General features: G+C 48.3%; 1 protein-coding gene across 4 annotated transcripts in view; it reads left to right on the top strand.

Moving 5' to 3' along the window:
- Nucleotides 1–23,187, top strand: part of HJURP (Holliday junction recognition protein) — a 934,375-nt gene that overhangs the window by 233,514 nt on the left and 677,674 nt on the right. The window lies entirely within an intron of this gene.

Here is a 23,187-nt window from a genome sequence, read left to right as displayed (position 1 = left end):
GAGCGGAGTCACGTGGTACCGCCCTCACGGTGCGCAGAGATGCTGGGAAAAGAAAATTTTTCTGGATCCAGTTTTACGCCTGGGGATAATTCTAAATTAAGGTATCTGCAGCTAGAATCGTCTCTACTAGATACATCATTACCGAAGGTAAGTAACTTGTACGATCAGTACACCTTGAGAACTGGACAGAGCGGTGATGTATGAGGGCCCGCGGTTGGGGTGAATCAGCCTGGCTAGTGTGTGCGCCCAGGGCGCTCCCCCTCCCCGTACCGTCGGGCTATGGTGTACTTCACAAGAAAGGGATCCTCCCTATCAGATGCTTCCTGAAATTCGGACAACAGTGTTGCCCTATGTCTAATGTCGGGCACGGAGCATGAAGTTTCCAGGATCGTGTCAAGGGCTGCCAACTGGGTCTCAATCCTTGCCAAAGTGCGGCGGAGGTCCCTTAAAATACCAGCGCTCTTGGAAATACCTATCCCCCTAATGTAGGCTTTGAAAGCCTCCCATAGCATGGCCTTAGAGTCCACAGTGTTCATATTCAACTCAAAATACACTTCGACAGCAGTGTGCTACTCTGCTTCAAAAATGGCGTCCCGCAGGGCCATCTCGGGAAATCGTCACTGCCCCATCCTGTCCCTGGTCCCAGGGATCTGCAGCCCCAGCGCCAGTGGCTAATTGTCCGATAGTGTACGCGGATGGTGGGAGACGGAGCGCGACCATGTGGTCACATTAGGAGTTAATAACAAATAGTCCAAGCGCGTCCAGGTGTTGTGCGGGGCAGAGTAGTACGGGTAAGCAGGTTTCACTGAGTGCAAGTGACGTCACGCATCAGAGAGGCGATAGGCATCAATCTTTGTCGACAGAGTTCTTCTGGCCCTAGGTTTGGAGTCGGGGGAGGTGTCAGTGCTGTCCAGCTGGAGATTTAGCATGCCATGGTGGGGCCAGGGGAGCAGCGCTATTTGCTGCCTACTCAAAAGGTAGCTTTCTTTGTTTAGGGTCCACCTTTCCCATGACTGTGTGAGAAGGAAGAAAAAACTTCAAGGGGGACCTGAGATAGCAGAAGGAGTGGTGGCGGAGAGCAGCACGGCACAGTGGGTTGTAGCTGGGTTATTCAGTCCCGTGGTGTACAATATACAGGGGAGGAGTCCACCTGCGTAGGGGTGCCACCCAAAGAAAGGAGAAATACATAATAGAATCCGTGCCGGGGCCCAGCGTTCAATGTGTGGCTAAACAGAGCCTAATGTGGCTTTGCGGTGGGCCAACTGCACTGTATTAAGGATCCGCAGACACCCCACCACAGTGAGGGAGGAACCAGGGCACCGAACAGCAGGCAGACGGGCTGAGCAGTTTGATGGGTGGACAAGGAGGCCCCCACCACGATCCGACCGGGTGGCTGGTCCCCAGACCCACCCGTGGACCCTGTCACAACAGGGTCTCAGGGGTATCAGGCCGGGCTCTGCTTACCAGGAGAATCGCACTCACCACTCCAGGCCCCCGTGGCCACCCCCGGGCATGCTGTGCGTCTGTCCAATTTGACATATACGGGCCAGGCGGAGTCAGAAAGCCTCTCGCCTCCTCACACCAATGGGATTGCAGCTCCAGTGGGCCGATAGGGAAATCGAGGCCCCGGCTCCACCAATCACACCAGGCCTCCCTACGCAGCTCGGCGCCCAAGTCGGTTCCCAGTCATCAGGGAACAAGCAAAAAGGTTTGACGGCGACCGAAGATGTCGTGGAGGTCAAGGCTTCTCATGTTGCAGCAATTCTGTTTCTGGAGCTGCGGAAGGTCCCGCTCTTCCGCGGACTCGGAGCTGCGGATCTATACGGCCATCTTGGCCCGCGGTCCGGATACTCCCCATCACGCCCACCGAAGTAGCCAGTGCTTTCTTCTCTCCACCAGTGGCAGAATGTTTCTGTTAGACGTTGCTCTCAGCATCTCCTCAAGTCGTTCAGGTCCTGTAAAACATCCAAATGTTTACTGATATCAAAAGGCGTTTCCGCTGCCAGTGTACTGGGACTGTCAAGGTCTGGAACCTACATCTTAACCACAAACAGGAGTTTAAACAGAGTTGAACCACACAAGCATTTCCTAGGCAGATTGTTTTGGGCTCTCTGGATCCCATGCGGGTGGTGAACCCAATTGCGACCTGAACCTAGACTCTAACTGTTAAAGCTGCTTTAAGTCTAGTTTTTTTCCTCTCCACTGCCTCATTTTCCTTGGAATTAAGCTGGTCCGTGGCCTGTGCTGGCGGTGGTGGGTGCCATGAGACCAGCACTAAAAGTCTGTAAAAGTTTGAGCTATGTCCTGCAGATCTTCCAGCAGATGTCCAGTTGAGTCCCTGATCACCGGTACCTGTTGAAGATGCTGTAGGAAGGTAGAATCTGACTGCATTGTTACCCCCCACTTTTTGCCTGGTGTTTTGCTGGTTTTTGACTAATCTGTCTAGGATCCTGCTAATCAGGACCCGAGTATATCTGCTTTCTCCCTAAAATTGCTATGCATGTTTCGTTTCATAAACTTTTATTCGATTGCCACTTATTATTGCAACCATAAAAAGTACAAAGACATTAAAATGTATACATTTGTAAAAAACGTTTAGAAGCAGGTCAATCCTGTTATACATGAAAAAGAAAAACACATTTACTTGAAAAACGTTAGCTAAAATATGAATTACTCATAATTACGTCGATATTTAATGCAAGCTTTTAAAAAGTTGGCTGTGTACTTCGCTATAAAACTTGACTCAAGAGATTGCAAGGACAAAAATGCTGGGCGACAGGATCTTAAGCCCATTAGTCGCAGTAGGGGCAGGATCCAGACCTTCCTAGGAAAAGTATAATATTTACAAAAGAAAACAATATGTAATGTTGATTGAGGGGAAAGATCATCGCAGGGACAAGGAATAATTGTCGGAGACCAGTCTTGGGAATTTGGGAAAGTTACAAGCCGGAAAAAGGAATTAAAACGAAACCTTGTCAAAAGGTACTTTTTGTAATTATTCAAATGGAAGGTCAAGTACGGTTGAATACCCAGATACTTATGGACAGCAACAATTTGAGAATTTGCGGGTTTCACCAGTTCTATCGAGCATCGAAGAGCTCTTAAATGGCACAAACACAGCTTTTTTAGTTCTTTCCTCGAAATGTCGCCCATACTGGGAGGATCCTGGAAAAAACTGCTACGGGCCATGTCCCGGCAAAAGTTCCTTATATATACAAGCCAGGGTATTTTTTCCCAGTTATCAAGGGCCAAACAGTCCAAGATTAATGAGCGGGTTAGGTGGCACTCCTCTTTAGTCCATATGCGGTGCCACAAGAGCATAGGTTGGCAGCGGATGGTGTCCGTGATGTAGTCCATACCCAATTCGGCTAGCGAGGCATAGATTGGGGCGCTTTGTGGTAGGGCCAACAAATACTTAGCAAACCCATTTTCAACTGTTTGAAGGGGGTTTATCGGTCCATAGCCCCAAACCCCTGCCCCATACGTTGCCACACTGTGACACTTTGCGTAATAGATGGTAAGAAGTTCAGGAGGAGCCGGTTTACCCAGTTTCCTTGAGAAGGTGACTAGGGCTGCCGTTGCTCTCTGAAAGAGCAACTTTTTACTAGCCACAGCCTGCCGCCAGTTCAACGAATCGTCCACCAAGATGCCCAGGTAAGGATAAACGTGGGTTCGTTCAAGCTTGGTTTTTTCAACAAAGATAGATTTAGGACTCTTAATTTTTGGGCCGAGGTGCATTACAAATGTCTTTTTTATGTTGACCTTAAGGCCAAGGGATCCCATATGAGAGCAGTACTTGTTGAGCTGTACTTGGAGTTGAGTCAGCGTCCTGGCAAAGATGACAGAGTCGTCCGCGTATAGCAGCGTTGGTATGGGGCGATATTTAATTTGTGGAAGGTCCTGGCTCCCTTCTAACATGGCTGTCTCCAGACCGTTGGTATATAAGTTAAACAGGAAGGGAGCCAGTACACAACCCTGCCTCACCCCTTTGGTAATTGGGAAAGGGGGGGAAAGTTCTCCGTTGATCCCAAACCTGACTCTTTCCGTTGCATCTGAATAAAGTTAGCGCAAGAATGTAATGAGAGCGGGGTCGACCCCCATTTCCCCAAGCAAGGCCCAGAGCTTGGGGTGCAGGACACAGTCAAAGGCTGCGCTGAGGTCGACGTATACAAGGAATAAGTGACCCCTTTTGGCTCCCACATACTTCCCAATCAAAAGGGCAAGGTTCAGGGCCTGCTCCACTGTCCCAAGGCCCGCCTGGAACCCATATTGAAGGTCGGTCATGACGTTGTTACTTGCTGCCCACTCCTGTAGACGTTCCAGCAGCAGTCGCCCCGCTACCTTACCCACGGAGTCCAGGAGGGAGATGGGTCTGTAACAGACCGGATCATTCCGATCGCCCTTTTTGAAAATGGGGAGGAGGATAGATGTAGACCATGAGTCAATAAGACCTGTCGTTGTTACCGCAGCCAATACCTGGGTAAGAAGTGGGGACCAGAGCTCGATGTTATGGGTAAAAATGTCCACCGGGACCCCATCTGGGCCAGGGGCCTTGCCGGGTTTTGACGCTTTTAAGGCTCTGACCACCTCTCCATGCTCAAATCGGATGTTTATTGGGGAGATCTTTGGGACCACTGAAGTTGCTGCGATAGAACCCCCCTCTACGGGCTTTGTTTGGCATCCGCCAAAGATTCTCGAGAAATGGGCAACCCATTCTTCTGCTGTCACTGCGACATCAAGATGTTGGACTGTCGATGGGTCTGACAGGAATGGGGATTTTACAACTCGCCAAAAGAGGCCACTATCCCTTGTTCGGCAGCTGTCATGTAGTTGTGACCACAAGGTCGCCTTAATTTCTTTACTGCGTTCTGCCCTTGCGGCCTTATAGAGCTTTCTTAGTTTAGTTATCTCGGGGATGTTCCTCGGAGTAATCCGGAGAGCTGCCTTAAGGTTGGAGAGGGCTTTCCGACACCCAGAGTTAAACCAGCCCTTGGCCGATGGTTTGCGTACGTGCGTACGGGTTAATTCCTCCTTTATTATTCCCAGAATCCTGCCAAAGTTTTTCAAGATTGTTTGAGGCGATGAGCTGGGATTTAAACATTCATTTACACAGAGGCTGGCTTTTTTAAGAACTTTCTCCGTTACTACATCAGGATCTATTTTTGCCCACTTTACTGAAAACCCGTTCACTTTATCCATTTTTAGCGATTCTTGTGTTAACAAGCTTGTGACGCTTGTGTGTAGTGAAACAGATTTTGGTTGAATTTGAATGCTATTTGGGAAGTGATCACTGCTGATGTCGGATCCTGTGAACATTTTTGCTATTTGGACCCTCATGCTCTGTGAGCAGAGAATAAAGTCAATTGTACTTGAGAGACCCCTACCATGAAATGTTTGAGAGAAGTCAACTTGTGGGTATACCAACTCGTTTGCGTAGTCCATCTCTAAAGTAAAAAGGCTCTCGTTCAGGGAATTCCCATTTGTGGTGTGTGCAAAATGAGCCAGGGGGCTGTCAGTCTCGTCTAATAATCCGCAGTTCCCATTTCTGTAATTAGAGCATAGTGGAATATTAAAATCGCCTCCCCAAATAACGTAAACAGGGAAAGACGATGGCTTGTTCAACTGTAACATTAAAAAAGTGGTGATTTCGTTTAGGATCTTCACACACTCAAGTGGTTGGAGATTATTATACAAATTTACCAAAAGGTAAATAAAACTATTATTCAGGTGGATTCTTAGAATTTGATAGCAGGCCTCTTCTTTTAGGCTAGTTGTTGTAGTAGAGGAAAGGTTGTTTGTTACATAAACTGCTAGACCACCCTTGGGTCTTCCGAACAAACCCTGCTTTGCCGGAATGAAAAAGGTTTTAAAACCCACCAAATGAACAGGGACAGTTAACCAAGTCTCCTGAAAGCATACTATGTGATTCTCGTTAATTGTATCTGCCCATGGTTGTAGGTTAATCTTGGAACGAAGTCCAGCTATGTTCCAAAATAAGACAGATAGAGTCGTCTCTTTGGATGTAGAGGAGTTACATTTTTGGCCGGACGAGGTAACTGTGCTGATATTTTCAGTTATAGTCGTTGGCAAAGGGCTATTGCAAGTGACAATTGGGGAAGCTGATTTAAGACCCTCGGTCAGTGAAGACAGAAGGTCTAGTGGGCTTGCAGATTCCTCCGAAACATGTCCTATAAGGGCATGGGGAGGAGTAGGGGATGTAAGGGATTGGGCACAGATGGATAATGCGGGCAAGATTTTAGTATTTTCAAAATCAGCCGCCAAAGCTCTCTCTGGCGTCGGTAGAAACCCAGGGGCCCTCTGGAACTGGTTGCTACTGTGAGGAATGGCTAACGGTCAATCGACCATTTCCAGGCAGTCGTACCTATTTCTGGTGGGAATACCTTGCCATCCCATCAAGGAGACCTGTTCCCTGCTAGGATACCAGGGCCGAGGTTCCCACTCCCTACTGCTATTTCTCTGGGTAAGCCAGGGACCCTCATAGTTCCAGGGGCTCTCTAGTGGCTGGTCCCACTTTGGAGCCATTGGATACTGGTTACTATGTGTCTGGGGGGGTAAAAGAAGGAGAGGCGATGAGCGTCAATCTCCCCTTTCTTGGCTAAAGCTGACCATGAACAAATGTAGTCAACAGTGGCTGGGTCTTCACAATTGACTATAATACAGTCTCCCTGTATATTTTTAAATTCGGTCCCTATCCACGGAACTCTACGTGCGGTAGAGATTCTGCTAATATGTGGAGGTTGTATTGGCCTATTTACATTAAGCCACTGTAGGACCTTATTTTGGAGAGACCAAGAAGGTTCCTTTGTCGTTGCCGGGAGCTCCGGGACCCCCGTGAGAATGACAGTATACGGAGACGCTTCTCTAGGAAGATTGATCGGGCGTCTGGGCCTGGTCCCCCTTTTCCCTTTGCCCAGTACATTTGATGTAGGATGCCGAGGGACTAAAGGTGGAATAGGTCTCTGGTTTTGTAACTGTGCGGGACCCTTGTCTAAACTAGGCTGAAACAAAATGGGTTGGGATGGAGCTAGCTGAGTAGGAATGGTACTCGGTGTCTTAGTCGTGGGCCCACTTCCAGGGATTAAAATGGAGGGGGTTTGTGGCCCTTTAGGCTTTGTTTGATTGGTTTGAGGTATTGTCGCCTTAGACGACTTGGGCTCGCATTCTTTTTGGTCCCCTTGGGCACCTATGCTAAGAGAAATTTCTTTGCCCAACCCTGTGTTCGATTGACCCACGCTATGGTGGTTAGATGGTTTCAGGGCCAGTTTTGCAAGTTGTTTTTCGATGATCATTATACTGCGTTCTAAGGTTTGGAGATGATGTTTTAAGATTTCCCTGAAACTTGCCAAAAGCTGGGTGTTTGTGCTACATAGGCTACAGATCTCCCCCACAGTACCCGTGGTCGTTAAATTAGTAGATGGGCCTAATAAGTTAATGGGTTGGGTATTCGAGTCATTTGAGAAGTCCTGCGATGACTGGACATTTGGCCTCTTTTTATTAGTTGTGGGAACTTGGGGTTTATTTGAATTATCTTTTTTCTTGTCTCTACCCTGCTTAGGATCAGCACCCTCCTTCACCCCCATGTGCTGATTCCCGGGACCTGGATCTTGAGTTTGAAGTAACTGAAGGTCTGGGGTATTTTCAAGGTTACTTATAGAATCAGGATCTAAGGAGAAATTAGAGACTGATAGATCAATTGATTTCGGGATGGTATGAATCTCCACTGCAACACTTGGCTGTAACAGCGATGGTATATTTGAAGCCGATTGTTGCGGAGATTGGACTAAGGCTAGGGGACCCATGATGACCTTCTAGCGATTTCAAGGTCTTGAGACACCCTTCGCTCAAGCAGGGAAATACTCTGGTTGATGACTTCATTAGTTATTGAAATAAATTGGTCAATAGGGCCGGTGACCAGGGCGTTGGTCAAGGCCGTCTTACTTCTGCTTCCCCGTGTCATGGTATATAGACCTAGGACAGAGCACGAATGATTTTGATTAAAAACTACTAGCTAGGGCAGATAGAAACGAATATGTGTACCTGATGGTCGAAGAGTGGATTTTCCAGGCACAAAAGCCAAGGGGAGTGGCCCAGCCCAGCCTTGAACAGTCTAGAACGGGCTAAAACGGGCCCGGGCTTAGCCCGGTGTCCCGCGAGACGGGGCTAGTGTTGTTTTAATGCGCCTCCTGGCGCTGGGTAGTGGCGCTGAAGACCTCAAGGGCTGCCGGGAGTTGTAGGCAGCCCCTCACCACGCTCCGCTAGGCGGTCCCGCTCTAGATCGTGAGAGAGCGGCTGGGCGGCGGGAGACAGGCGGGAGGACCAGGGAGTCTCGTCAGCCGGGTAAGTAGATGGTGAATTGCACACACGGAGGGACAGCAAGTCAGGAATCAAGCAAACAAAGGAAGCCCCGCTCCCCGGTACTAGCGTTGTTTTTATGCGCCTCCTGGCGCTGGGTAGTGGCGCTGAAGACCTCAAGGGCTGCCGGGAGTTGTAGGCAGCCCCTCGCCACGCTCCGCTAGGCGGCCCCGCTCTAGATCGTGAGAGAGCAGCTGGGTGGCGGGAGACAGGCGGGAGGACCAGGGAGTCTCGTCAGCCGGGTAAGTAGATGGTGAATTGCACACACGGAGGGACAGCAAGTCAGGAATCAAGCAAACAAAGGAAGCATGTACTTTGGTACACTCCAGATCGGATACTGGGGTGCCCTTATAAGTCCCTAGTATATGACACACATATATTCAGGGCATAGGTACCCCAGAGGCCTCCCATGGGCTGAAGGATGTATTATGCCACCCATGAGAGGCCATACAAAATGGAACTACAGGTCTGCTACTGCAAACTGTGTAAGATGGTGCTTGCACCCCTTAAATTAGATATAGGTTCACTTTATCTATGGGTCACTACACTTAAAACGTGTAAGTCACCCCATAGCAGGCCTTATCAATCCTATAGGCAGGGTGCTGGGTTTTTAGTGACAGGGTGCCCCTGCATGAGCAGAGCCCCTCTGCAGCCTTCAGAGACCATTCTCCCGGGTTGTCTGTGACTCAGCCGGACATATAGGTAGAGGTGCATTATAACCACACTGTAAATACTATCTCGAAAACGTCTGCATAGAAACATATCGTGTTTGGTATCAAACACCTTGGGATCATACCTCCACACCGGTAACCATAGTGGGAAGTATGATTCCACCCTTCAGAAGCGAGCTTCGTGGAGTCGACTGAGGGCGACTGACGCTGGAATCTGGGGATCAGGGTTCGATCCCCGGCTCCGGCGGCAGGTTAGCCCAGCACCATGTGACTCTGGGCAATAGCTTGCTTAATCTTCCCGACGGCCCCCAGCGCCTAGAGACCCTTACGGGTGATTGTGCGCTATACAAATGTGGATTATTATTATTATTATTATTATTATATCTGATGCCAGCCTTCTCGACCCCATTGCTTGGTGAGTCTCCTGGATCTTGCTGGTCCACACCGTAACCTGCTTAACCTTCGTGCGTGAGTTGCTTTTGCCAAGGCTTGTTGGTGCTCCAGCCGGACACTGACCTCTCAGCACTCAACATCCTTTGTGGGACAGCTCTCATCTGGCTCTTGGTTGTCCTCGACGTTTTCTTGTCCTCGTGGCTGAAGAGTCAAGCATCCCTTCTTTGCACCTGAGGCACCAGACATCGGTGGGCATTCGTCTTCGAAGCCCCTGGTCACTCTGAAGTGACCCAGACTCTGTCCTCTCTGCTTTCAGGTTCCTTCCTTCCAGAATCCAGGCTTGGATTCCTCCGGACCCTTTTCACCTTCATGGCAGCAGTACTACTTCACAACCCTCCATTGAGAACGAGGGTTGCTTTTGCCAAGGCTTGTTGGTGCTCCAGCCGGACACTGACCACTCAGCACTCGACATTCTTTGTGGGACAGCTCTCATCTGGCTCCTGGTCGTCCTCGACATCTCCTGGCCCTTGTGGCTGAAGAGTCAAGCATCCCTTCTTCGCACCTGAGGCACCAGACATTGGTGGGCATTAGTCTACTGAGGCCTGGTCACTCTGAATTGACCCAGACTCTGTCCCTTCTGCTTTCAGGTTCCGTCCTTCTAGAATCCAGGCTTGGATTCCTCCGGACCCTCTTCACCTTCACGGCAGCAGTACTACTTCACAGTCCTCCATTGAGAACGACGGCGGTTTCTGACACCACTTCGGACCTATGCACCCGGCCCCTCTGGGATAGGTTACTAGGGTACTACGGTATCCCCGGGTGTGGTGGCTCTCCAACCTCGTAAGTTCCAAAGGGTTTTGCTCAAAGTCCTCCTAGAAGGGTCCTTAAACTTTAAAACAGTAACCGCGACTTTCCCATAGAATTGTACGGAGCCCGCGGACGTGTTAGCACACTGCACCCGTCCTCCGTGGGGTCCCTTTCTACTCACCTTGGGTGGTTCCTTGGGGTCCCAGCGATTCTATGTGTTCTAGACTGGGTCTTGACTCAAGTTGTGATTGTTATATCACTATTTTAGTAAATGGTTTGGTCTCCCCCTGGAGCCCGCTGTGTATTGTGCTACTTACAACTTGTTGTTGAAAATCTTTATTTCGATAAACAATTGTATCTTAAAAGCATTACAAATAGTAGGAAACTGCAGATAAACAATACAAGTGTCTCGCAAGTTAAGAACAAATAAAAATGCCATTTTATACATGAAATAAATTAGTTAAAACTAGATTAAATTGAAATAGACAGTCTGTTTCTGCGAAGTATCCACGACCATTTTAAAAATTTAGAGATACCACACACTATAGGAGGAGATGTGTCTGTTAACAAAATACGTAGCGCTACCAAATGTTCGCGTGTCCCAAGGCTTTTGAATAGGGGTTTGAGCCAGCACCTCCTTGGACGGATATAGTCTGGGCACTCAAAAAGGATATGTGCCACCGTCTCAGGCCTTTTAGGGCAGAAAGCACAAAAGGGCGAAAGCTGCACTGGCGATTTCCATCGGGATATAAGGTCCCCAATCGGGAGAGTGCCTATTCTGAACTTGATGTAAAGAGCCCTATCAACTGGCATGGTGATCAAATCCAGGTAGGGTTCGTAGGCCACCACGTCCTTGATTCTAAGAAATGCTGCGGTCGAATTGCAGTGACGTGGGTTACCAATAAGTTGGGAGGAAAGCTAGTCCCAATACAGTTTTTTGTGGGGCAGATTTTGAGGTCCAACAGTCTCCCAAGCCCAACTCCCCCAAAAGGTTTTTTATCTCCCTCAGCCACTTAATCTTGTGCCAGCCCCCCATTTCCATCACCTCAGACAGCCCGTCAGCATAAGATTTTAACTCTGGCACCCTCCACAAACGAGCCCATAGTAGCAACGGCCGGAGACGAGCTTGGTCCTTAATTGGCTTGCAGCCCACGTCTAAACCACCCGGGACTGTAGGAGTACTCGAGGGGAGAGCAAGTAAGTCTTTCAAAAATTTGCTCTCTGACTTGGATAGGGACTCCAGATTAAAAAAGCCCATAACTCCGCCCCATAAAGTGCGGAGGTGACTCCTTTTGCTTTATAAATCTCTATTGCCGGTGCCACAGACTCTTTAGATGAGGCATGATACTCCTTTAGCAACGCACCCCCTACCCTTTTGTGGCTGAGGACCATCTTGTTGATATGTGACGTCCAGCTCATAGTGTCACACAGGCGTATTCCCAGATAATCAAATTCGGAAACTTTCTCAAGCGGGGTAGAGTTCAAAACTGGAGGGCGTCCTAGTTTCCATGGTGGATGCATGATCAGATGTTTTGTTTTGCCCACATTGATCACCAATCCCCTTGCCAAACAGAAGTCCTGGAATCGGGTCAAAAGCTTCTGGAGACCCTGTGGAGTCTTGGCGACGAGGAGGGTGTCGTCCGCAAAACAATAATGTGGGGATCCGTACGCCCCCCCAGGGAGGGTGCATCCGCAGGTTCTTGAAGCAGATGCTCTACCACACCATTTACGTATAGGGAAAATAGGGTGGGAGCCAGCACACAGCCCTGGCGGACGCCCCTACACACCGGGATCCTTTCGGTCGTTTCCCCACTCTGGCCCCACCGCACCTGGGCAAAGTTGTCAGTGTGGAGTTTTATCAGGAGCGACAGAATGTAGGGAGGGATCCCAAGGCCCTGGAGAACCCTCCAAAGTTCCTCCCTTGGAACCAGGTCGAAGGCAGTCTTTAGGTCGATGAAGGCCAAATAGAGACTGCCCTTATGGTCTACCCCGGAACTTGCCATGTTTGCCCAGGAGTTACAGGACGTAAGAGTGCAACAGGGGGCAGTTGAAATACCATGGTTTAAGCTAATTAGGAAAACTCTCATTGGAATGGGTCTTCCTTTGCTTTGGTCAGAGCCGGGCTCTTATATCTTTCCCTCAAAGAAAGATTTTAAACTTCTTTTCTGGTCTATGGTTAAAGACGAACACGTTGCTCTTTCGGAGAAACCTAACCTGACAGGCCTGTTTTTGCTCCACAAAGTAGTACCACACACAGAGACCTATTGGGATGTAATTCTTAAAAGCTTAGACAGGAAACTATACCACCAGTTTCGTATAGGTACACTGCCACTAAGGGCCTTTACTAGTGGTTGGCAGAAGTTGGAGTCCACTTCTTGTCCTTGTTGTACTGAAAGCAAAGAAACAATAGGTCATTTTCTATTTGTATGTACTGCTTACCACGAGCCACGCTATAAGTGGCTGAAGCCAATATGTAAAAGATTAAACACCCGGGTGAGCAGAGAAGCATTATTCATCATGAGATCTAACACATCAGAATGGTTATCCATAGGACTGGCTAAATTCCTTGGGTGGGCCTGGTTAATTAGAACTAGGTTTGTTCGTACCACTTCGACTTGAAAAATCTTAACAGTCTGTTAGCTTACTACATCTTGGGCAGTACTGATGATTTGTCTTTTTTTTATACTCAAATGTTTTAAAAATGCTTTTATAGACGTCTTTCTATGCATATTTAATTGAGTTTTTTAAACAAATCTCTTTTTGTCTGTTTAATAATTTTCATGATTTTGTTTCATGATTTTGTTATATGGTTAGTATCATTATGTATGTATTTCTGTATGTCTTTTATGAAGAAAACTCGAAATAAAGACGTTAAAAAATGAAACTGACTGCCCTTACCCAGTTCCACCACCTTCCAGTGCAGAAGCATAAGTCTAAAGACTTGTTCTATAGTGCCCGTTCCTGAGCGGAATCCTGCCTGGAAGTCAGATAGGATATAGTTTTCATCCACCCAGTGGAGGATCCTCCCTAAAATCACCTTCCCCGCCACTTTTTGTGTTGAGTCAATCAGACTTATTGGCCTGTAATTCCCTGGGTTCTCCCGGCATCCCTTTTTGAATATGGGGACCACCTCCGCCCCCTTCCAAGATTCTGGGACAGGTCCGCCTTCCATGATTGCATTCAGAAGGGTGGAGATCAGGGTGGCCCATTCGGACGGGTATGCTCTAAGTAAGTCCCCCGGAAGCCCATCTGGGCCGGCTGCTTTTAAGGGTACCACGAACTTTATTACATTTACTACCTCCCGAACGGTGAAAGGGTCAGTATTTCCATTCCAACCTAAGGAGGAGGGTACAAAAGGTTCATTAAGGGGCCCTTCTACCGGGGAGTATAAAGCCCCAAAATGATTGGACCAGGTCTGGGACGGGATGGTACAGGTCCTCAGTGTGTCGTCGGGACGACTCCTACAACCCACCAGGTTCCAGAAGCCCCTGGCATCTTTTCCTTTGCTGGCGGCTAATAGGTCCTCCCAAAACTTATCCTCCCATTCTTTTTTTGCTATTAGTAGACTCTGGGAGTAGAGCTTCCGGGCCTCCCTAATCCTAGTTTGGGATTTTGACTTAACTGCACCCACCAACATTTTCTTCCTTACCCTGCAGTTGTGGGTATACCATCCCTGTCTTCTCAGAGGCCTTGTTTTAACCCCCTTATGTCTCGTTGGTAGAATAAACAAATTACTTATGGCCTTGGTCAGGTCGCAGAATTTCCCTGACACCCCCACCGGGCCTCCCTCTGAGTTAGCCAAATCACATTGGGCTGCAGCCAGGAGTAGCGTTATTGCCTCGACCTTCTCGAAATAGAGCTTAAGCTTTGGCCACTTCAACCGCCTGCCACAATGTGAAACTGTTGAGTCCCCAGAGATGGCAGTGACAATCGGCAAGGGACCCCCTCTACTAACTGACCACCAGGGAGTCAGGGTCAGCGAGAGCAAGTTGTGATCGCTCTCTACGGACGGAATAATTACCATGTCCCTCGCCAAAGGCCATAGGCACATGTCGAGCAAGATGTAATCAATTCTCGACGTGTGATTAGGCCTGTTGTATGTGTGGACCACCCGCCCTGTCTGATCGTGACCTCCCATTGAGTGCCCTCAGATCAAACTCCACACTAAGGGTGTTAATTTGAAGCACCACTTCAGTCCACCTCTTAATCGGGGTTAGTTCTAAGGCTTGGATCCCTCTTCTCTGGTCCGCCTCCTCCAAATCCAAAGTGTCGTCCGAGCCCAATGGCTCGAACGTGCAATTTAGATCGCCTGCAACTAGGGTACATGACTTATAGGGAGTTGTCCTTAACAAGCCCTCCAAGTGGGCAATTGTGGGCGACTGTCTACCTCCCTTTGTGCATCGTGCATAGATGTTAAAAATATTCAGAATGGGACGACCCCGGACATCTTTCAGTATGATATTGAGGAGGTCAGGGCTGTTGGTCTGGTGGACCTCTACCTTAGAGTTTAATGAGGCAGCCACCCAGACGAGAAGACCGCCAGAGGGGCGTCCCCTCCCTGCTTCTGGGTAGACAGCTGGAATGGAGTAAGAGGAGTATCCGGCCTTATGGATAGACTCCCTACTCCACGTCTCCTGGAAGATGCAAATCGAGTGCTCCTCCACGAGAGCATTCCAGTCAGGCAGGGCAAGCTTTCTAGCTAATCCAGACAACTGTTCTATTGATCTCGCATTGTGTGCTTTGTGTTCTATTCCCATGTAGAGGATAGTAGAGAGTGTTATAGTAATAAATACATATTTTTATATACCTACTGTGGTTCCACATCATTTAGTCATGCAGGAGGTGATATTCTTGTAAAACAAGCTGCTTTACATACCTTCACGATTAAACCTGAAGGCTGCTCTCCACAGCTGCTACCAGGATAGCTTTCTAAAGGTTATCTTTGACCTCATACATCATAAGAGTCATTTGGACTGGTGCAAGGTGCCCATTTTAATTAGTGAACAGCATATACCAGGCCAACTTCTCACAGATGCTGTGGGTGGCCAATCCGATTTGTCCCCTCCGATTTGTCTTCAGATTCATACACCCTCTGCATGGAGGCCACCCAGCACTGCTTTGCCTCGTCAAGGAAGGTCAATATCAGTTTGGTGCGGGCCACAACCAGGAGACTGTGGACTTTGTCAATAGCACAGCGACGCAGGTCAGCCTCAAAGCACAGTATTTGCCCCTCCGTGTCATTAACTTGCTCCAGGAGAAGGGCCTCGTCGCGACTCACATATCCCTTGAGATAGCCCCTCAGGGAAGCCTTGCAGGATGCCCACAATGTCTGGAGTTCTTCTTCTACAAAGGTGACGCACTTCTCATCCCTCAAGTGCCAGGCACTGAATCTCCAAGCGGGACGAAGGGTATCGGGCCATATCCCCCAGGTCAGTAACAAGGGAGCGTGTTTGGAGATGTCATGTGGGAGAATATGTATAGATTGGACAGAAAGGTGTTCAGCTGGCGGTAACCTCAGGAGGTTGAGGAGTATGAGGGTGTTGAGTGGGATGCCAGGAGTGCCAAACATCAAAAAGACCAACTGAGTTAGCCCAGGCCGAAAGACAGACGGACTGGGTGCGCCGACCCTGGTATGGGGCTATGGAAACATCAATCTTGGAGTTGGGAGTATCGTAAAAGTCCCCACCGATCTCAGTGGACCGATGAGGGATGGTCAGAATAAAGGAGCGTAGTGACTGAAGGGAGGGCTGCTGCAATGGCGGGAGGGATATAACTTGAGACAAAATTGTAGTGTTTGGCATCCAGGTGGCCCTCAACTACCACGTCGCTTCCCTGCTGGTCTGTATGCTGCCCAGTCACAGCTATGGGAAAGGACTTATGTAGCAATATAGATCCCCCTCTTGAGCCACATGTAAATCCTGAATGAAAAACCCTGTCATATTCAAATTGGCCTGAAAATGTGTAGAGCGAAAACCCAGTAAGTACGTCTCTTGCAATAGAACAACCACTGGCCTGTGCCGCTTAATTTACTGTAGCACTTCAGATTGTTTAATCTGGTCCAGCAAGCCGTTCACGTTCCAGGGGAGAACCATTAATTTAGTGGGAGTCATGGCCAACCCTGCTGGATGCAAGAGGGTTCTGCCCGGTGTAGGAAAGTGGGTTTCTTTTGCAGTAACCTCCCACTTTTTGCCAGACTACAGATGCACTTTTACTTGGTGTGCCCTGGGTCCATGCCAATCAGGTTCACAGGGCCTGTGTTTTTTCCCCAAAACTAACCCAATTGGCATCCCTGGCCACAGGTCAGTCTCTGGTAAATGGTACCGCAGGTACTCAGGGCACTGTGACCAGAGAAGGCCTCTAAGGGCTGCAGCACTTATTGTGCCACCCATAGAGGCCCTGTACCACTACACTCACACACTGCCTTTGAGGGCTGCGTGTTTTGGTGCAAAACAAAGTGAAGAGTCGACATGGACCACATCTCTGTGTGCCATGCCTACAACCCACTGCCCTGGCATAGATCAGTCACCCCTCTAGCTGGGTGCACTATACCATTGGTAAAGGTAGATGTGCATGAGCCCTGTACCCGGACAGTGTCTAAGTCCTTTCTTAGACATTGTAAGTGCAGTGCTGCCATTAAGAGTATATGGTGCTTGGAGTTTATCATTACGAACTCCCCAGCACCATAATGGCTACACTGAAAACTGAAAAGTTTGGTATCAAACTTCTCAGCACATTAAACCCACACTGATGCCATTGTGGGATTTATTGTAAAATGCATGACAGAGGGCATCTTAGAGATGCCCCCTGAAACTCGTCCAACTTCTAGTACCCCGATTGCATGGCCGCTTAGGCTGCAACCAACAGACACGCTTCTGGACCCCTGGGTCGAGAGCCTGCTGCTCTCGGGGGCCTGAAACAATACACATCCTGTGACGAGGTGCCAAGCCTCCTCCCCCAGGATGGGCAGGGTTCACGAAGGGGAAGCTTCAAAGTCATGCCGCCTTTGTGAGCCTCCCCAGACCACTTGCTGCTTTCAGCAATTGACCCTCACTGGTTCTACCGCCCACTTTGGGCAGGAGAACCGGCAGGGAAAACAAGTGATGGAAGGAGGTGTGCCCACCTACTCCTTTCTTATTCCGGAATCTCCCCAGTTATCTGCAAATTGGAAGCAATTATCCACTGGGAAGAACTATACTATGTCCATGTTAGGATGCCTTATTAATGCACGGTCACTATGCAAACATGCGTTTGATTTTGCTCTGTTTATTGAAACGCGTAGCATTAACATAGCATTTATTACAGAGACTTGGGGAGACGCCTCAGCCAATCCGGATTTAGAGTTGGTGGTTCCCTTAAGGTTTACATTATTTAGGCAATACCAAGTGGGCAAAAGAGGAGGACTGGCCGTTCTGTTTCCTAGTTCTTGGAAAGGGGTTTTTACCTCTTGACATAATGGTCCCTATTTGGAGTCCTTACTTTTTAAATTAATGATGGTCAATCATTACACTTTTAATGGCCTGCTATGCTACCGGCCACCTGGCCCTCTGCCAACTTTTTGCAGGACATTGGTACTTCTCTGGATATCATATCCCAGTCACCAGACTTCACGCTCCTCTGTGATTTTAACGTCCACTTAGAGGATCCATTGGAAAGCGATGCTGTACATTTTATAGACTTTGCAAACAGTATGGGCCTTACTCAACTGGTGTCTGGTAGCACACACTCTGGGGGTTATTTATTGGATGGAATATTTTCTAATAATAACCATCTAGGTTGCCTCCCACCAATGCCAATTGTCTGGTTGGACCATAAAGTTGTAATGTTTTCATTTCCGGTACAAAATCCCCATACAAAGAATTTAATAAGCAGGCAGCGGAAAATGGTCCGACCTTGGAATAAATTGGATGTGGGCGTGTTTCAATCTGCTTTAGCCCAAAACGCCCCACTACCCTTAGAAGACCCAAATGAAGCAGTGGCTGCATTTGAGGACTGGCTGAGAAATCAATAGACCATAGTCTACCAGCTAAATGCATCTCTAGCCACAGGCCCAGACTTACTGAACCTTGGTACACTGAACAGCTTAGGACACAAAATAAAAATGTCGTCGTCTGGAAAGGAGTTGGAGACTATCACCCGATCCGGAGAATAAAGCTAACTATAAATTAGCCGTACTTGAGTATAAAAAACTCATCAGTAAAGAAAAAACTAGTCATTTCACTACAGCGATACTGCTAGCTAAAAATGTGTCCCAAAAACTTTTCTTGACAGTAAAACGATTAGCCAAATGCACTGAGACTGCTGATTCACCCAAAACCCAGGCATTCTGCGACGGGGTAGCTACGTTTTTCCAAGATAAAGTTAAGGAGGTTTACAACAGTTTTGCTAAACCCACGGTTCTAGGAAAAGCTGCCTTTTCAGTGGCTTCAGTCAGACATGGGACTGCCGGTATTGCGCAAGGCACCCGCGCTGACTGTAGCTATCCTCCTGAATTATCTACTTTTCTGCCACTGACAATGGAAGCAACGATAAACTTTCTAAAATCCACCAAATCAGGTTCTCCACTGGACCTATGCCCTCCAAAATTATTTCATCTTTTACCTGTGTTTTTTGCGTCTCACTTGATGCCCATTTTTAATCAATCACATTCCCCACCAGCTGGAACCTGGCCTCCGTGCTCCCCCTTTAAAAAAAAAACAAATCTTGTTGATACTGATCCTAAGAACTACCACCCGATCTCCAGACTTCCGCTACCAGTGAAAATGGCGGAGAAAGCCATGAATAATACTCTATCAGAATACATTGAAAGGAATGATTTCTTTCATGACACTCAATTCGGGTTTCGAAAACATCATAGTACCGAATTGGCATTGATTACAGCTTCAGAAATGATTAGCAAATCATCGACTCGGGGGGCTGTGCAGCACTTGTGCTGATTGACCTCTCAGCGGCGTTTGACACGGTGAACCATCAAAAACTCCTGGAAGTCCTAATAGAAATCGGCGTCAAAGGGAATGCACTTACCCTACTTGAATCATACTTGTCGGATAGGGAACAATTTGTAGCTTTCGATAACCTTGGATCACCCGTGTGTACATTACCATGTGGGATGCCACAAGGATCTTCCCTGAGCCCAACTCTTTTTAATATTTATGTTGCACCTTTGGCGAAATTGATCAGGCCCTTGGGTTTTTCTGCTGTTTCTTATGCAGACGATACGCAGATTATCGTCTCTGTATCAGGATCCCCCACGGACACTGTAAAACATTCCATTTCTGCCTCCGTCAGGTTGGGGAATGTATGGTTACTAATTGCTTAAAACTTAACTCCAGCAAGACAGAGGTCTTACTTTTTGGTGCTCACACTAACTTCTGGTCACCTGATCTCTGGCCACTATAAATGGCAGTGACCAAGGTTAAGAACCTGGTAGTCACATTTGATTCCAAACTTTCATTTGAATACCACGTCAATCAGGTTACCTCCCTCTCTTTCTATACGTTAAAAATTATACGAAAAATCCTCCCATTCATCCCAGATGAGCTCCATAAAATTAGTGGTTTCAGCACTTGTTCTCTCAAGGGCCGACTACTGCAATGGGCTCTATATCAACCTCCGGAAAAAATACCTAGCTAAATGGCAGGTTGTGCAAATGCGGCAGCCAGGCTCCTGTTGAACATCCCAAGACACAAATCTGTGTCAATGGCACTCAAGGATCTACACTGGCTGCCAATAAAAAGATGTATAGAGTTCAAGGCTCTATGTATTGTCTTCAAGACCACACAGGACATAGGACCGGGATTTTTAAAACGGAATTTGATACCCTACGTTCCAGCACGCGAACTTCGCTCATCCTCTGCAAATTATCTTGTTGTTCCCAGGGTCAAAAAATGCTCCTGGGGAGGGGGGGAGAAGCTTTTTATTGGGCGCAACTAGGTTGTGGAACTCTCTCCCAATATAACTGATACTGTTTGCTTTCAGGAAGGCGCTAAAGACTTAGTTGTTGAGTCGTTAAGGTCACTGCGAACCCCTTAGCCGAAATCCTGTCTCATAAAGTAAGCGCCTTGACACCCTCGGGTGATTGTTTGCGCTCTATAAGTTGCCATTTCATTTCACCTCTGCCAACACCACCCCTCTGGTGGGGAAGGTGAGGTAAAGCACAACTCCGAGTCCCTGCCATCTTGATGATGGGGGCACCCAACAACCAGGGACAGGCTCATGCCCCCCTCCCACTGGAGGGTGGCACAATGGGGGATGTACCCACCCCAGGGAAGGGACCCATTGGTCCCTGCCCTTTACCTACCTGTAACACCCCTAAATCTAGTATTTATGGGGCACCCTGAATCTTGCTTCCTTAACTCCAGAAATGACAAAAAATAAGGACCGAAAAGCCGTGCAGAGCTAACAAGAGTACGACGCCCATTGATTTGTCCCCAGCCCTACAGGCCTGTCTCCCCTCGAACCTGCTTCAGCGAAATCCCGATGTGTCCTTCAGCCAGCAACCTCAAAAACCCCAGAGGAACCTGCCTGACTTCACTTCCAATGACTGCTTCTCCTGTGAATACTGGATTTGTTCAAATGCAACCTCTGGCTCCAGCCGGATACCTCGAATCCAGCCAACTCTGCACCCGCCGAACCCGGCCCAAGCTTGTAGGGAAAAACACCACGAGGAGGTCCCCCCGGTGATTGTGACCCAAGATCCGGAGATCCCAAACCAGCCTCAAGACACCAGCCGACGCCTGTAGCCTCAATGCAGAGGATCCCCGCTACCGCGACCAAGAGCGGGTAAGACTTTCCGACGCGAAAAGGCACTCCTGCACTTGACGCCCCACGGCCTTATGTGCCACAACCAACGGTGCCTAACCAACCCAAGCCATCCCAACTCGCCCCTCAAGGTCGCACCCAGAAGATCTTCGTCCCCGAGCCTGCAGTGTTTCTTTTGACCGGAATCTCCCCATAGCAAAAAACGGGGCGCCTGGCGCCAAAACAGCACTCCGCACCCGGCCGCCCCAGTGCCGCTGAGGGTTCACCTTTTGTGCTGACCTGCAACCCCAACTGTGCCCTGAGCTAAACCCTAGGAGCTTTGCTCCCACAACCGTGAGGCCTGCTTGCTGGCAGCCACCAACCGGAGAACCCCTATCCTCCATAGGATAACATTGGGCTTCAACACTCTGCACCCGGCTACCCTAGTGCCGCTGAGGGTGTACCTAGAGTGCATCACTGACCCTGGGGGACCCATGAGTCTAACCCCAGAACTTTAACTCCCACAGTCGATAAGTTACCTTCGAACTGATAACCTGTTTTTTCTCCATAGGATAACATTGAGAATTTTTCTCCCAAAAAGTTTTGTAAGGGTGGAGTTTCGAAACCTGAAAATATTCTTTAAAAATTGCACGAATAACCAAAACTTATTTACTTACCTGCTTTCAGAAAATGTCCCAGTGCTGAATCTAGGTATCCAGAACTGAGTTTAAAAAGTTACGTAAAAAGTAACTTACCTGTAATTTACTGAAAAAGCCTGTTCATTTCAATGTACTGTATTTGCTAAGAATTGCAACCTACTGCATCCCCTGTAAATCAAACAAACCTGAGCCAGGCTTGCTCGGTTCTAAAATAGTACAACCGTATATTTTATATACAAACACTTTTGGCCTAGAGTTCAGTTCTTGAGTGTGTGAATTCATTTGCTGACTGATTGTGTACATCAAATGCTTAACACTGTCCTCTGATACTGCCTTACTGCTCGACCACTCTACCACAATTAGAGAGTAAGGTTCTGTAGGAGAATAGGGTCTGCTTCCTATGGTCACCCCCACTTTTTGCTTTTGCTTTACTGGTTTTCGACTTAGATGTGGCTGTGGGCCTGCTAATCAGACCCGCAGCACAGATGCACTCTCTCTAAATTCACACCATGTACTCTAGGTACATCCACAATTGGGAATTGGTTCACCTTATCAGCCCCTGTAGAAGTGTACCTACTAGGGGCTGCAGCATGTATTATGCCACCCCTGGCTGGCCACTCAAACTGACACAACTGGCTGATCACTCAGCTGGGGCAAGGCTGTGTAATCACCCCTTGCTTTGGTATAATATTCCTATATCTACCCTTATATATAGACACACAGTAACCTATAAGTCACTCCTATGGCAGACCTTAACAATCCTGGAGGCAGAGTGCTTGGTTATGTGTGAGATGGTGCTCTAGCATGAGCTGAGCCTGTCTGCAGCTTGCGGAACCATGTCCTTATAGCTGTTCTATGATATCGCCATACCATATACTCTTAAGTGCATTATAATCCTCGCGGTTGAATGCTAACTTTGGTTTGGCTTTATCTAAACATGTCGTGTAAGGTGTCATACGCTTTGGAATACTACCCCCTCACCAATTCTGGCGACAGGGGTAGCATTCCACCCTTCTAGAGGGAGAAGACATGTTGCTGCTGACTATCCCGGTTAAAGTTAACCAGAGCCCCAGCGTCACAAAATGGGTGCTGCTGCCACAGACACAAGTCTGACCTCCTGCTGGGAGTCCTTCCAGTCACGGAGGTTTGGACAATAGGTTTCCTGCCTGGAGAGGTGCGAGCACCACCCCAGACAGGACTTTGTGTATTGGGACAGGGAGGGCTGAATAGATTGAGACACTGCCTGAGGCACACTAGGTGCTTCATGCATACCCCAGTTCAAACCGGTTGCTGGGGCACTCCAGCCCCAGCTCTGGCGCGAAACTGGACAAAGGAAAGGGAGTGTAACCACCCCCCTTCCTGGTCCCACCCATAGGAAGGATCTAGGAACGAATCCAGCCCCTTTTAGCTGTATAAAGGTAGGAGCTGTGTCCCTAGACTTTAGATTTCATCCTGAACTGAAACTTGAAACGAAACTCTGGACCCTCGATGTAGGAGAGTAGGGTCTGCTATCCTATGGTCACGCCAATTTTTTGCTTTTTGCTTCA

The sequence above is a fragment of the Lissotriton helveticus genome, chromosome 4_1 (assembly GCF_964261635.1).
Source record: "Lissotriton helveticus chromosome 4_1, aLisHel1.1, whole genome shotgun sequence".
Classification (NCBI taxonomy): Eukaryota; Metazoa; Chordata; class Amphibia; order Caudata; family Salamandridae; genus Lissotriton; species Lissotriton helveticus.
This window is presented reverse-complemented; position numbering and strand designations above follow the sequence as displayed.